The 15,281-nt window shown below is 40.4% G+C and overlaps 1 pseudogene; it reads right to left on the bottom strand.

Moving 5' to 3' along the window:
- Positions 1 to 1,246: 1,246 nt before the first annotated feature.
- LOC100716543 (histone H2A.Z-like) lies at positions 1,247 to 4,568 on the bottom strand (annotated as a pseudogene).
- Between the last annotated feature and the right edge of the window lie 10,713 nt (positions 4,569 to 15,281).

Here is a 15,281-nt window from a genome sequence, read left to right as displayed (position 1 = left end):
GGAGAAAGACTGATTGCATAAATTTTTGGCAGCGTACCAAGGTCCTTCTTCAAGGGAATCCATTTTCCCCTTCATTCAAGGAGCTCTGGGTCTACAAACTGGCTCAAATCTGGGAAATGTTTGAGGGCTGTGATTCCCTGTTACCATGATTTGAAGTAGATTTCTATTTATTTGCCCTTAAATGTTTTCATTTGTATAAATCTAGTAAAAACTGTGTAGGCTTCCTATCTATTTCACTTTTGGGAACACCGTGCTAACCAGCCAACCCCGTAGGTCTGCATCTGTCAGACCATTCTGATGACTGTTCTGCCTCTGCTGTCCACTGCAGTCAGTATTCGGACCTTGCCTTTGGCAATTAAGTGCTACCACTTGACCACTGCCACTTTAATTAAACCACTGTCCATAAGTTTCTCAACTGAGTCACCAAAGGCCCCTGTAAAGTCTGCCACACAAAGAAGAGCAATGACAGGGCTTTTCAGGGATGCTGATGCTCCCTCCAAAAATCTATTTTTCAAGGTGTTAGTAAAGGCTACATCTTCTGGATCGTTCTGGTGTGGCAGAGTAGATTTAGAATGACAAATCCACGCCAGCATTCCCTTTTCCATTGGCCTCTGAATCTCCTCATTAACAGTGAACTGTGGAATATCAGGCACTCCTGACTCCTTCACAGTGGGCCATCTTTCAATCCATACTTTGCCAGCCAGCCAGCCAAATAATCTATTAACACCTGTCTTTACCTCACATGCTGCAACATTAAATTCACAATCCCTGCTTAATGAGCCCATATCAACAAATTCAGTGTGATCCAGATGTACTTTTTGCCAGCATTATCCCATATCTGTAAACTCCATTCCCACTTTTTTTTTTTTTTTTTTTAAGGATACCCAGTTTGGGATATGACCTCAGTCCACCAGAGTGAAAATAATGTCTGTACAAAACCAAATGTTTGTTACTGTGACTTCTGCATCACAATTAAAATCCAAACAATTTTTAAAACGGTCAACTCAAAACCCACTACTTTAGAATCAATGGCTTTTCCGAAGCCACAGAAACACTTAAATATGGTTAAGACTCGAATGTAGAAATTTGGTTAGTTGGAAAGCTAATTAAACTTCTACCTTGCTCAAACGGAATTACAAAACGGCAAAGTTGGGGTTTTCAGAGATACAGTCCACTGGAATCACCAACACTGGATAGTTGTTAGGAGTGTTTAGAGTCCTGAAATAATCAGGAATCCAGGAATCCTTTACACAGTGGTCTTCCATTGTCCTTTCTTCCCAGTCAGAGACTTTGGATTTGTGGGATGACACCACCACCCACCGACCTACCTTTTATGAGCAAATCCATTTCTTCAGACCCAGGACTGGCAGCTGCAAGTGGTGAGGGGTAATGCACTTTAACTTCAGGTCTTTGGGTGCATTTCCTGCCGGTTCAGGGACCTCCACCATGAGGTGCTCCAGCTGGCCATGCTGTACACCGTGGCCATGGCACACACGCGCCCATGGCTGGTCATCCTGGACTTCAGGAGTACATGGATGTGACCCACAGAGAACTGCAGGCCAGCCCTCTGCGAGCCTTCTGGGATTTAAGCCCGGTTAGAGGCCTAAAGGAAAAATGGTGCTGAGGGTGGGTCCTGCGGAGTGTCAGCATTGTCATGCTTGGTCAACACAGGATGATTTCCTCAGGAGGAGAGACCAACACCACAGGGGAGGGGATAGGGATTTCGCTACCACTAGGCGGCGGGCAAAAGGATCTCATTAGAGTCTAGGAGCTCAACATCCTCAGCCATGTCAGAATCCTCCAAAACATCTCCATCCTAATTTCTGGGATCCCTTTCTTTCCCAATCAGCACCTTCACCTTTACTTCAGATACCCTTCAAGGCGGAACATTAAACTTATCCTGTATTTCAGTCAATCAAATTATAAGGCAGTGTGTTTGGGTTTCTGCAATGTCAGCCCTGTGACTAAAAGAACAGGACATTTTTCTCTCAGAACACAGAAATTTAGATTTGTGCATGCCCCTGTGTGTGTGTGCGCGCGCACGTGCAGCTGGGAATTTGAATCTTTGGGCTTCTTATTGTCTTTTACTAATTTCTCCTCACAGTTGGAAGACTTTAGATTCCTGTGGATGCTTTGAGCTCATTGTTTTCTTTCCCTAGTTTGTCCAGAGATGCTAAGAGCAGCCAGCCAGCATCACTGTATTTCCCACTCTGCCAAAAACATTTAAAAATGTCACATACAGAGTCACTGAATCCCTGACATCTCACAAGTGGTGAGTTAGGGAAATCCAGTGGATCTACACTGTGAATTGCTTTAAGGAGTTCACACCAAGGACTCTCAGAATTTTCCGCAGTATCCAAAGGACAGACCATGGCATCTTTAGGGCTCATCAAATTAGAACGCCAACTTCATGAATCTCTAAATCCATTAAAGAATTTTGTCTTTACAGTTCTGTTTCTCTAGAGCCACTCCCAACCCCAAAAATCTGCTTAGTTGTTTTTTTCTTTGATGAGACAAAATATTCAATAACCACAGTAAAAGGAGGAAAGGGTTATTTCGGCAGTTTGCTTCAGTCCATTGTCAGCTGGCCCTGAGGCAGGTCAGCAGGGCAGAGGGGCATCACAGAGGAGAAACAGCCCATGCATGGCATGGCTAGAACACAGCAGCAGCACCAGGCGAGCCCGCCTTTCCCCTTTATTCCTTCCAGGATGCAGCCCCTCCTGGTACCACCCACATCCGAGGCGGGGTTTCTGTTTTCAGGAAATCCCTTCAGCCACACCCAGAACTATACAGATCCAATTTAGCTGAGCATTTCTTACTCAATTTGATGTAGTTAAGTATCACGGAGAGAGGAGGGTGCTGAGATGACATGTTTAACTCTAGCAGTGAGGCAGGGAAAAGGAGCACGGTAGCATACCCTTATAATCCCAGCATTTTGGGAAGCTGAGGCAGGAGAGTTGCAAATTCAAACCTAGCCTGGGAAAGTTATTGATCTAGAGAGATCAATCTCAATAAAATAAAATAAAATAAAATAAAATAAAATAAAATAAAATAAAATAAAATAAAATAAAATAAGGCTGGGGATGAAGCTCAGTGTGAAGGCCTTGGCTTTGACCTCCAGCACCCCTTCCCACCAAAAAGGACCAATTCCTCTGTTGTTTATTTCTGAATCTCTTACCCTCTTTGAATATTCAAAAAAATAAAACAATGCCTGACTGCAGTGGGAGGAGCAGTCAGTTAGTTTACTGAAGCCATGGGTTCAAATGCTGATGTGGAACCTCTCCCACCACCTTTCTGCAGTGCCGGGATCTCAGTGAGAATCCAGGTAACACAGAAGGAGAGCAGCCCCTCTCAAAGCCCCTCTACCACTGCAGCTCAGGTGAACCACACCAGAAGACTCAAAGATGGCCTCTCCCCTTGCTACCGCCACGACCAAGGTAAACTGTGTGGGAAGGTCCAGAGACCAGAGGAAACACCAGTTTACACAGAAGGGTCCCAAAAATAGCCCACAGGATGAACAGGCAAGAGGAGGAGTGTGAAAACTTCGAAACAATAACAATATAAGCCAGCAAGTGACTGAGGCCTCCTCAGGACTGGCAAACAACTCAGGAAAAACTCCAGGATTCAGTAACTCTCCCTCCCCTTTCTATTTTATACTTTTTTTAAATGGTTTTTTTTCTCTTCCTTTTCTTTTTCTTCTTCCTTTTTTCTCTCTTTCTTTTCTTTTCTTTTCTTTTACTCTCCTAAATGACGGGGGAGAACTGTAGCCACAGAAAACTAATCCCATCCCCCAAACCCAGAACCAACTTCAGATAATCTTCAAATACTTCTTCAGTTTTTCTTTTCTGCCCCCTTCTCTGGTTTCTCAAACCTTGTGTGATCATTCTTTGTCCTCCAGCCTTATTTCTACTTCCTTTTCTAGTTATCTTGGTTTTATACTCTCTCCTCCTTAAATTTCCCCACTACAGGGAAAAACTACTCTACCAAGGGGAACACTTTGCATACAAACCCCTTATTTATGATCAGTTCTGTTGTATAACTATAGACTGCTCCTGTGGACTGAAGTACAAAATTGAGAGCTACCACGGTTTGTCAGTTTATAAATTCTAAGTTGCTTGATGTTATTGCTATTGCTATTTTTTATTTAAGCTAGGATGTCATATCTGTTGTAATCAGTGGTTCTTCCTTCTATAACCATACTGGGAAGCTCCAGGGTAATCACCTCACCACAGCCCTATACCCAAGGCCCGAGGACTGAGTCAAACAGATATCAACATCCAAAACTTAATTAATTGGGAAGATAGAGTCTTGAGATAGACACAAACCAAGAATCTCCCCCACACAGAAGACATCCTTGAAGAACAGACTTTTCCTAGAAAGGCCTTGATACTAATAATATAGATACTCACTATAAAAGACACAAAGATTGAGCTTATTCACCCACCCTCTTGGTAAGCGCCTGCGGCGTGGGCCTGGAGGTCCCGAGATCTGGCCACGGTGGGACTCAAGCAGCTTATTCTTCTGCCCTCTTGGTAAGCACTCGCGGCATGGGCTAGGAAGAGAACCATTACCTGTGAGCCTACTGCCAACTTTCCCCCTCCCGCCCCCCCCCTCCTCATAGCTACTGGGGATAGATGTCTCAGCATCTCTTGGGAGGACGATCATATGCAGTAAAGCAAATATGGGGCATTTCCTTCTATCTTCTGTTTGAAGGCAAAGATTGTTTTCATTGTTTTGTTGTGTTTCTTTTGCTCTATTCGGTACTCTCAATTGGTTTTATAATGTTCTATTTTTGGTTTGATTTTGGTATACCTAATTGACTGGATAACTATTGTGAAGTGAAGGAGACAATACAATAGTACCTATTACTACTATCCTAGTATCCTACTGTGAAATCCTGTACCAATTTCACTGCATTGTCTTTTTTTTTTTTTTTTTTTGAGCATTTTTTAAAATTTTATTTAAGGAGAAAAAGAAGAAAAAAAAAAGCAGAAAAAGGGTACTGTTATAACTTGGGTCCCGGTATAAAATCCAAGGAGGCAAGAGACCGAAAATTTAGTGGCAAAGGCTTTATTTCCAGGCCTGGCGACCAGTCTCCGGGAGCCAATTTGGAGACTGTCCTCCAGAAGCTGAAGGGAGGACTTTAAAAAGGGGCTGGAGGAAAGGGCGGGGGGAGAGAAACAAAGAAACCTGTAGAGCCATCAAACTTGTTGACCCGAGTCTGGAAACTGTATTGCTGTCCACTTAGCTCTGACAATCTAGGGAGTTCCTGGTGTTTTTTTAAATTACTCCCATCCTGCAGACTGACATTATCTCAGAGTGGCACGTCTGCAGCAATATTTGGAGAAGAAAGTGGAGAGTTAATTATCTCAGGACAGCTTGTCTTCGCTAGTGAGTGCGAAGGGGTCACGAGTTATGAGACGCTGGAACTTAAGTTTTATAAAGACCTGATATCTAACTCATTTGATACATAGAGAACAAAAGGAAAGCACCGATTGGGGTTTGGGCCATAGTATTATCCGGTAATTTCTTTAAGCTAAGCAGTTCTTAAAATTGGGGCAGGCTCATTTTACGACAGACCATCACCGGGTCGGGGGGAGGTCACCAGAAACCCAAATTCTTTATGGCCTAGATAGATAGGTGAGGGGAGAGGGAGGCAATAAGGCGCCATACAGAACAGAGAACGGCGGTTATGTGTCAAGGTCAGGGTAAAGGGTTAAACTCACACGCAAATCTCTGCACACAAGCAGGTTACTTTAAACAAATGTAAATTAATTGCCATTTTAGTTTTTCTTAGCTCTTTAGCGGAGAATAGAGGCACCTAGCAGTGATTAACAACTCTTGTTAGCTTGTTTTAGCACAGCTTCTGTAGTTTGTAGAGGGCAACAATGGTTAACATATCAATTAGGTGAGATTCTTGCAATGTTTTACAGGGGAGAGTGTTGCTCAACATATCAATTAGGTCACTTAGCATATCAGTTAGGGAAAAAGGATAAAACAAACACATTTAGTAAGCCCCTATACAGGTTTGCTACAATACACATATAACGAAGCTATTTTCTTAGAGTACAACAGGTACAAGTTATACAGAATTTCAGAAAAAAAAATAAACAGTAGGAAACTAGTTACTGGATTATATATTGTCATCTTAGAAATATTTGTTCAAGTTACAAAATTAAAGCATATAAAGTGGACATTCAAACAGTGAGACTGGAAACAGTTTTGTTCAATGATCCAACAAAACTCAGTAATATCATTGTCTATCTTATACACTTAAATATACATGCAGTTATATCATTTAGAGCACTTTCTTTTCCTCTCTTTTGTACACTGACTACTATACATTTTGGGTTTTATTACTCCCACGGTTCTTATTACTTTTTTGGAAGAGAGTAAAACCAAATGTGACATAACAGAACAGAGTCGGTCAAATCAAAAGGGTGGACATAACAGATAATGTAAAAACATAATACAAGGTGATCAACAGTGGTTACCATAATGCCTCCCGCTATCTCAAATAGAATTACCTATATCATCAGTTCACTGCATTGTCTTGATTGGCTTTGTTATCTTGTGCTGTTGCATTTTTACTACTTTCAAAATAAAATTTAAAAAACTCACAAGGATCATCACAGAAAACAACATAAAATATTTTTAAAATAGAAAATGACAAGATAAAAAAGCAAAATGCAATCTCAGACCTTCAGCCCACCCAGAACAAGTCTAAAAGACAGTGACGTGAATTGGAAGACACCACCTGAATTCTTTGAAAAAATAGCAACCAAAGTAAACAAACAAATTCATGAAGCTATAGAGGAAATCAGATCAGAAATAATATCTCAGGTTAAAAAAAAGTCAACATTGATAAAGGAAGTGCTCAGCAAATCTAGAGTAGAGATAGGTAAAAAAAAAATAGATGATGATAGGGAGAGAATGGAAATCATGGGCTGGATACAAAGTCGATCCTCAGAAATCAATAGCATTCATATGCACAAACAACAAGCTCACCCTTCATGATAATATACAAAGAAATGAAATACTTAGGAATCAACCTAACAAAGGAAATAAAAGGTCTATGCATTGAAAATTACAACACTGAAAAAAGAGATCAAAGAGGATCTCAGAAAATGGATAGAAAGAACCAACACTGTGAAAGTGGCCATACTCCCAAAATGTTGTACAGATCTTATATAATCCTGACCAAAATACCATTAGCATACATCACAGATCTAGAGAAAATATTCCTAAATTCATTCGGAAACAGAAGAGACCTAGAATAGCAAAGGCAATCCTGGGCAACAAAGGTAAGGCAGTCGGCATCACAATCTCTGGCTTGGAATTATACTACAAAGCTACTGTGATAAAATGAGCATGGTACTGACAAAACAACAGGCCTGAGGATCAGTGGAACAGACTAGAAGCTGCACACACAACTACACACTCAGCCACCTTATCTTTGACAAAGATTCCACGTCCACTGGAAGATAACCTCTTTAATAAATGGTGCTGGAAAAATTGGCTTTCCACATGATGAAGATTGAAATGACCCATGTCTATTACTGTGCACTAAGCTAAAGTTAAAATGTATGAAAAATCTAAATATTAAAACAGAAACTCAGTCTACTGGAAGAGAAAGTAGGTAGAAATCTTGACATCATAGGGGTAGCTGAGGGTTCATGAACAAAATCCAAACAGCATGGGGAGTACTCCAAAGAATCAAAAGCTTAGATCTCATCTTATTAAAAAAGGTTCTACACATCAAAAGAAATCACCAAGAGAATGAAAAGACAACCCACAGAGTGGGAAAAAATTTTAGCCAACTGTCCCTCAGACAAAGGACTTCTATGCAGAACATATAAAGAATTAAAAAAATCAGACCCTCCCAAATTCAAAGACCCAATCCAAAAATGGGCATCTGGGATGAATACACAGTTCTCGGATGAAAAAAATGGCAAATAAATGTATGAAAAAAAATTTCAAAATCACTTGTCAGCCAAGAAATGCAGATTAAAATAACACTGAGATTCCATCTCACCCCAGATAAAATGGTTATCATCAAGAAATCAACCAATGACAAATACTGGAGGGTCTACAGGGAAAAAGGAATCCTTCTCCACTATTGGTGGGAGTGTAGATTGCTACTACCACTGTGAAAGTCAGTGTGAAGACTCATCAAAAAACTAGAATTAGAGGTCCATTCAATCCAGCCATTCTCCTTTTGGGTATTTTCCCAAACGAATTAAAAACATATCACAGTAATATACATTCATCCAAGTTTATAGCAGCACAATTTGTAATAGCTAAATCTTGGAAATGACCCAATTGTCCATCAACTGAGAAATGGATAAAAAAGATGTACTTTTATATAATGCATTACTACTCAGCTCTAAAGAACAAACTTGAAGTTTTTATAGGTAAATGGAAGCAACTAGAGACCATACTCATACATGAAATAAATCAAACTCACATGTGTAAACAGCACATTGTCTCCTGACTGTAGGAAACTAAAAGAGTAAATAAGATACAAAATCTGCAATAGATATTAAGAAAGGAGAAGGAACTGCTCACAAGGAAAGAAAATCTGGCATTGGGGAAAGGAAAAATGAAGGAAGGGAAAGAAAATTAAATATACATATACAAGATAGCTAACATAATTATGCTACTAATTTCTTTTAGTTCACCGAAATGATCAGTTGGTGCTTATAATGGTTGATTAATTTTGCATGCCTATGTCTTGTAATCTGAGAAACTACTTTAAAGACAATATGCAACACATTAACCATTGCTAATTCCTTTTTAATCCTGTTTTGAAACTATATCATTGTATTTATTTTTGTCCATTTTTCCCTCTAAAATAAAATAATAAAATAAAACAAAACAAATACTGATGTCAGTGTCAGTGTCAAACCCACTCACAGTCATACCCAGCAGCCATGTTTCATCTTGACACCTCTGGTCCACTCATTGACATAAAAATTCACTCTCTGTCTTAGTTACTTCCTCATTGCTGAGACCCAGTGCCTGACACCCACAATTTAAAGGAGGAGAAGTTATTTTGGTTCACCACCAGTAGAGTTTCAGTCTGTAGTTGGCCCGCTCCACCACAGAACAGCCTGCGGCAAGGGTGTGGGCCGAGGAAAACAGCTCACCTCATGGCGTCCAGGAAGCAGAAAGAGGGAGATGGGAGGGAGATAAACCCTTCTGGTTCACAACCCCGAGTGGCCCACATCTTCTTCCAACCAGACCCCACCTCCTAGTAGCAAGCCAGCTGTAAGCTCCATAATGCAATCACATGCCAGAAGCCCTGCCTATGAGTCAGAGGCTTTGTGGGGACATTTTATACTGTTCAAGCCGTCACACGCAATTCTGGCAAACACCATGCTAATCTCTGGGTGCCTCTGGAACTGCAAATTAAAAGACCAAAAGAAGGAGCGAGTGGACATCCAGCACTATTGAAAAATGCTCCTTCATGACGCAAGAATCTATTGTGTTCCATGGTTCTGTGTGAAAATGTCTGGGATCAGGAATGGCCCAATTTACAAATCTTGCTGGCGTGGGATGTTGGCCATCTGCTGTTTTGAGGATGTATAGCAAGAGAGGTAAAGAACCTTCTCCCTAAGGCCTGGGCAGTGTTAGCTATGCGAGTGGATGTCCTGGTCTCAAGTGACAGAGGGCTGAGTGTTCTTTGATCCATTTCTGTTTGTGTTTGTGATGCAAGGGCCCCTCAGTGTAGCCATGGGAGGTGGGGATGCCTCCCTGCCTGTTGTAAGAACCAGCTGTTTATTCTCTGGGGATGCTTGCTAGGCCTGAAAAACAAAGTACCAGTGTGTTGGATGGATTACACAACACAAATTTATTGTCTCACAGTTCTGAAGGCTGGAAATCCAAGATGTAGGGGTCAACAGGGTCGCTTTCTCCTGAATTCTCTCTCCTTAGCTTACAGGTGGCCTCTTTGTCACTGTGTCCTCACGTGGCCCTTCCTCTGTGCACATGTGTCCCTGGCATATCTTGGTGTGTTCCAGCTTACTTGCTTATTATTTATTTATTTATTCTTTTTAAATTTTCAGAAAGGGTCTCACTAAGTTGCTCAGTGTGTCCCCAAATTTGCAATCCTCCTAAGGAGCTGGGGTTACAGGTCACCACGCCCAGCCTCAGTCCCCTTTTCCTCCTCCTCCTCCTCCTCCTCCTCCTCCTCCTCCTCCTCCTCTTCTTCTTCTTCTTTTTCTTCTTCTTCTTCTTCCTCTTCTTTTTCTTCTTCTTTTTTCTTCTTGCAGTCCTGGGGGATCGAATCCAGAGTTTTCATACCAAACTGCATCTTCAGTCCTCTTTTTCATTTTTTATTTTGACATAAAGTCTTGCTAAATTGCCCAGACAGACCTCAAATTTGAGATCTGATTTCTTCAGCCTTTCAGAGTCTTGGGATTGCAGACACGTACTAATCACCATGCCTGGCTCAATCTCCTCTTCTTTGGAAGACACCAACTGGATGACATTCAGTTACATCTTGAGAGTCTTATTTTAATTTAATGATCTTTTTGAAGATCTGTCTGCAAGTACAGTTACATTCTGAGGTACTTGGGCTTAGAGTTTCAATATATGAATCCATCTCACAACACTAGGTCACTAATATAGCATTTGTCATATGTTGCCAGCCTTCCTGGTGGCTCTGTCTTTGGTTCAGGCTTATCTTCCTCTGCCGAAGGCCCAGAAGGTTTGGTCTTCAGTGCAGTGATGGGACCTATAAGAGGTGGAGCCTGAGCCAGGCATGGTGGCTCATGCCTGTAATCCCAGCACTCGGGAGGCTGAGGCAGGAGGGTCGTTGGGAGTTCAACACCAGCCTGGGCTACAAAGTGAGCTCAAGGCCAGCCTGAACTGCATTGCAAGATCCTGTCTCAGAAAGAAAAAAAAAAAAAAAGAAGTGAAGCCCAGTGAGTGGTGTCTGGGAATGTGGCCTCAGAAAGAAGAAGTGGTTTCCTGGTATTTCCATTAGTTCTCAGGATATGAATAGTTATAGAGAAAAAATGGCCCCTTCATACTGTGGCTTCCTGTCTAGCTACGTTCTCTCTTCCTGTCGCTCACTCCCACCATGTGATTCTGGTCACCACACCATAAGTTCCTCACTCAAACTGAAAGATGATGGTGCATGTGGACCTCTAAACTTGAGCTAAATAAATCTCTTGTTTATAGGTGACCCAGATCCAGGTATTTAATTATAGTAATGGAAAACAGCTAATGTACTCCCCTAAGCCGTGACCAAATTCACCCACTTAACCATCTAAATTGTTCTTACTTCATCCACTCCTTGCATCTCTACTGCTCCCTCCTGCTGCAGGATTGCAACTGTCTTTTGGACAATGTAATTGTCTCGCTGGTCTCCTGGTATCTGCACTGGCCAGTGCCAACCTTTCTCCACGAAGCAGCTAGTCTTGGTCACTTATTCATCCCTGGGACACAGCACCCCACATCCACAGTGTAAAGGAAGACAAGTTTACCTAACTCACATTTCTAGTCCATGGTTTGTCAGCTCCAAGGCAGAGAGGGACAACCTGGCTGAGGGATACAGTGGAGGAAAGCTGCTCGCCCCATGGTGGCCAGGAAGCAGGAAGAAGGGAAGATGTGGGACAAGAACACAGCCTTCCAGGACACGACCCTGGTGAGCACCTCCATGCAGGCCCCACCTCCTAAGAGCACATTTAGTCATCCACCAGTTTACCCACTGATGTGCTCAATGTGATCCAGCCACTCTCCAACACATGAGGATTTCAGGGGACCTAGCACAGTGTCTGATATTTGATCAGTATCGGTTGAATCAACAAGTATTATAAGACATTTCTGGCATATTCATACCCAAAATATGATAACTAACACTGGGCCTCAATATTTAGCCAGAGAGATTTTCTCCTGTTGCTCATTGTAATAGTAAAACTACAAAAATAATTTAGATGTCCAATAATAGGGGACTGATTACATTGGTGATAGCCACCTCTACCCATACACAAGAGATTTAGACATAGTCATTAAAAATCACAGGACTGAATATAGGTTTATACTTACTAACAGGGAAAGGGTCCATAATATGTTAAGTGACAAATCAAGCTGTTAAGATTTATGATTCCTTCTCTTGTGATGTCTAACAAGAAAAAAAGATTATGATTCCATTTCATTGTTTTTATTATTTTTTAAAATAAATTTATCTGCAAGGAGAGACATTGCAAGTTTAGCATAATTGTTTTAAGGGACTGAGGACTGATGCACGTCTTCCACTCTGAAGTACATCTCCAGCCCTTTTTGTTTATGATTTGTTTTTTATTTTGAGACATGGCCTTGCTAAGTTGTGATTCTCCTGTCCCCGCCTCTCTCCTGCATTAATCATTTGCAGTGGTGAGCTGCATGTAATTATCCTTCTCCTTTTAGTGTTTTCTGTCTCTTGTGTTTTCCCTTCTCCTCATTCTTTCTCTATTTCTGTTTTTGCTTATATATAATGTGCAAGTGCTATGCTTTTAATAATACTTTCACAATTATTTAACGGGGCTGGGGGAAGAGAGAGATGCTATATTTTACAATTTGCATCTTAAGTGCCTCCCAAAGGCCTATGTGTTTGGTGGATGAGGAGGATGGTTCTATTTCAGAAAGTCTATTTATTGTCCTTTGTCCAGAGATGGTAAGGCAAACTTGTCTTTTTTTAACTTTCTTTCTTTCTTTTTTTTTTTTTTTTTGAGACGGGGTCTCGCTATGCAGTTCAGGCTGGCCTTGAGCTCACTTTGTAGCCCAGGCTGGTGTCAAACTCACAATGATCCTCCCAGCTCAGCCTCCCGAGTGCTAGGATTACAGGTGTGAGCCACCACGCCCGGCTTCTTTTAACTTTCTAAGATTAAGAAGGGGTTATTCATCAACTGAGGAATGGATAAAAAGATGTGGTATTTTTTATACAATAGAGTACTACTCATCCATAAAGAAGGATACACTGGAGACTCTTATAGGTAATGGATGCAACCTGAGACTATACTCATTGATGAAATAAGACACATATGTATAAACATCGTATTATCTTATTAGTGTGAGAACCTGAAAGCAACAACATATGTATATGTATATGTATATGTATATGTATATGTATATGTATACGTATATAAAAGACAGTTAAGATAAAAAAAATAAAAGAAAGGGTTATAGTAGTTCAGGAGCCTAACAGCTTGGGAATTTTTTGCTGGCAGTAAGACAAATGCATTCAAGGGTGAGTTCTGGCCCTACCACTTAGGTAGCTATTTGACCTCAAGTCTTCCTCTCACGGTCACTTGTCATTCTTCTTCTTTTTTAATCTCTAGTTTATTTCTAACAAACGTCACTTGACGCTTGACTTGCAGACTTTATTTACATTTTTCTACAGCATCATTTCCTTTCAAAATGAACTAGTACAGCTTGGTTAAGCCAAAGGAAATCATGATCATCTGAATGGTCTGTCAACTCCTCTTAGCTAAATTTATAATCTTGCAATTGCTAGTATAATCAAAGTTTTAAATACAGAAAGCACAAGAATAAATAGTAACACATAGAATCTAGATGATCTATACGGGCAACTTAAAAGGTGGACTTTTGAAAAGTCTGAGGCACAATTACAAAAGTAAAAGTTCTTGCGCAACCTAGAGTATATGTAGGAAAAATAAGACATAAAAAACACGTGAATATGTAAATATGTAAATATTTCTACATAAGATATTTTGTATTCATCTTTAGATCAATGGAAAAGATTTTAAAATAAAAAAAATATAACTGTGTTTGATCTGTCTACTAAGCACCTTGTTTTTATTTAAATTGCGGCAGACAATGTTAAAAAAATAGAGAGAGAAATCGGTACCCCATAACAAAAAGACCCGAAGCACAGCTGTTGATTTCTTCATGTACTTACCTTGCATTGTCATTGAAGATGCTGTTAAGAGAAACCGTATTTTCAAATCAGAAAGCAAAATGGAACTCAAGTGACAGATTCTAACTCTGAGAAACAAAACTCAAAAAGCATTTTAAGCCATGAGTTTTCTCATGTAAAAATGAAAAACCGAGTCTCGTTTTTATCATGCAGAAACAGCATTCAATTGCTATTCAGAAGAGCTTGTCAGTATGTTTGAAGTTACAGATCTCGAGGCAAATGTTCGACTCACATGTCTCTGCTGGCCCTTTATCAAAAGAAAAAATATGCTTCAAAATCTTTCTTCGATTTGTCCATCAAGTACAATTTAGCCTTTTCTAACCTACTGTATTTGGTAACTAGATATTTTTTAAAAGACACTGCATAAACTTTTTAAAACCTTTTACTCAGAATAAACATTTTAAAATACAAGCAATCATATTAGGAAGGAACTGATAAACTGTTAAGCGTTTCTTCCCTTGTCCAAATTAATAGATCAGAAAGGGACATGAATAACACTCCTTCTGCAACTCACAAGATTTATTTGAATTAAATGTGATGATGCAAAACCAGTATAAAACTGCGTAAAAGAAAGAATAATAACTCTAAGGCAAGCTCTGCATAGGGAATTTAAAATGAAGTTTCCAGCTGGCTACTTTATAACTTAGTTGAAATTTTAATGGCAGCAATCACTCTGACATCAGTGAAAAACATAGTTTAACTTTTTTTCCATGTCAGCCTAGCAGATTTTTTCCAAAGAGTACTGGCTGAAGCTGAAATGGCTTCCGGGGAATGGATATAAATAATGAACAAAAGAGCTCTTATTTGGGGCGTTATGTCTTAAAATGCTACTTACTTTTAATTTCACAAATAAACACATTGTATTATTGTGAAAACAAAGGCATGCACCTCTGCTAGCACATTTAGCACTTCTGACTAAGACACTGACTTCTTAAAAGCTGTTTCATGCACTGTTCTGGATTTTTTTTAGGATGTAAATTTTAATTCATTATTTCTGTTTTGCCCTTGAATGGGATCCAGAATGGGATGATAGAGAAGATGACCTGTTCCATAGGGGTTGGCCTTGGGCTCAGGGCTGTTTAGTGTTTTCACCAATTACCTGGCTTTTGGGTGACCGTGATCATGTTAGTCTCTTTTCCTCCCATCACCAGAAGAAAATCTAGAAGGACTTCTCCTTCTGTTCCTCTTAAGAAAAGATGATGAACTTGAATAAGATCTCTTTTGAGGACAAGATGGGCCCCTGTGGGACCTGGAGCTGGATCTTGATTTTTGACCCACTATATCTCGAACGTTCTCTGAACTGGAACAAGATCTTGACTGCAAACTGGGACCTGGACCTGGACCTTGAACCCGAGGA

This window comes from Cavia porcellus, unplaced genomic scaffold, assembly GCF_034190915.1.
Source record: "Cavia porcellus strain 051 isolate PalLab524CR breed Dunkin Hartley unplaced genomic scaffold, mCavPor4.1 scaffold_23, whole genome shotgun sequence".
NCBI classification, from domain to species: domain Eukaryota; kingdom Metazoa; phylum Chordata; class Mammalia; order Rodentia; family Caviidae; genus Cavia; species Cavia porcellus.
Note: the sequence above shows the minus strand (reverse complement) of the source record. Positions and strands in the feature narration are given on the sequence as shown.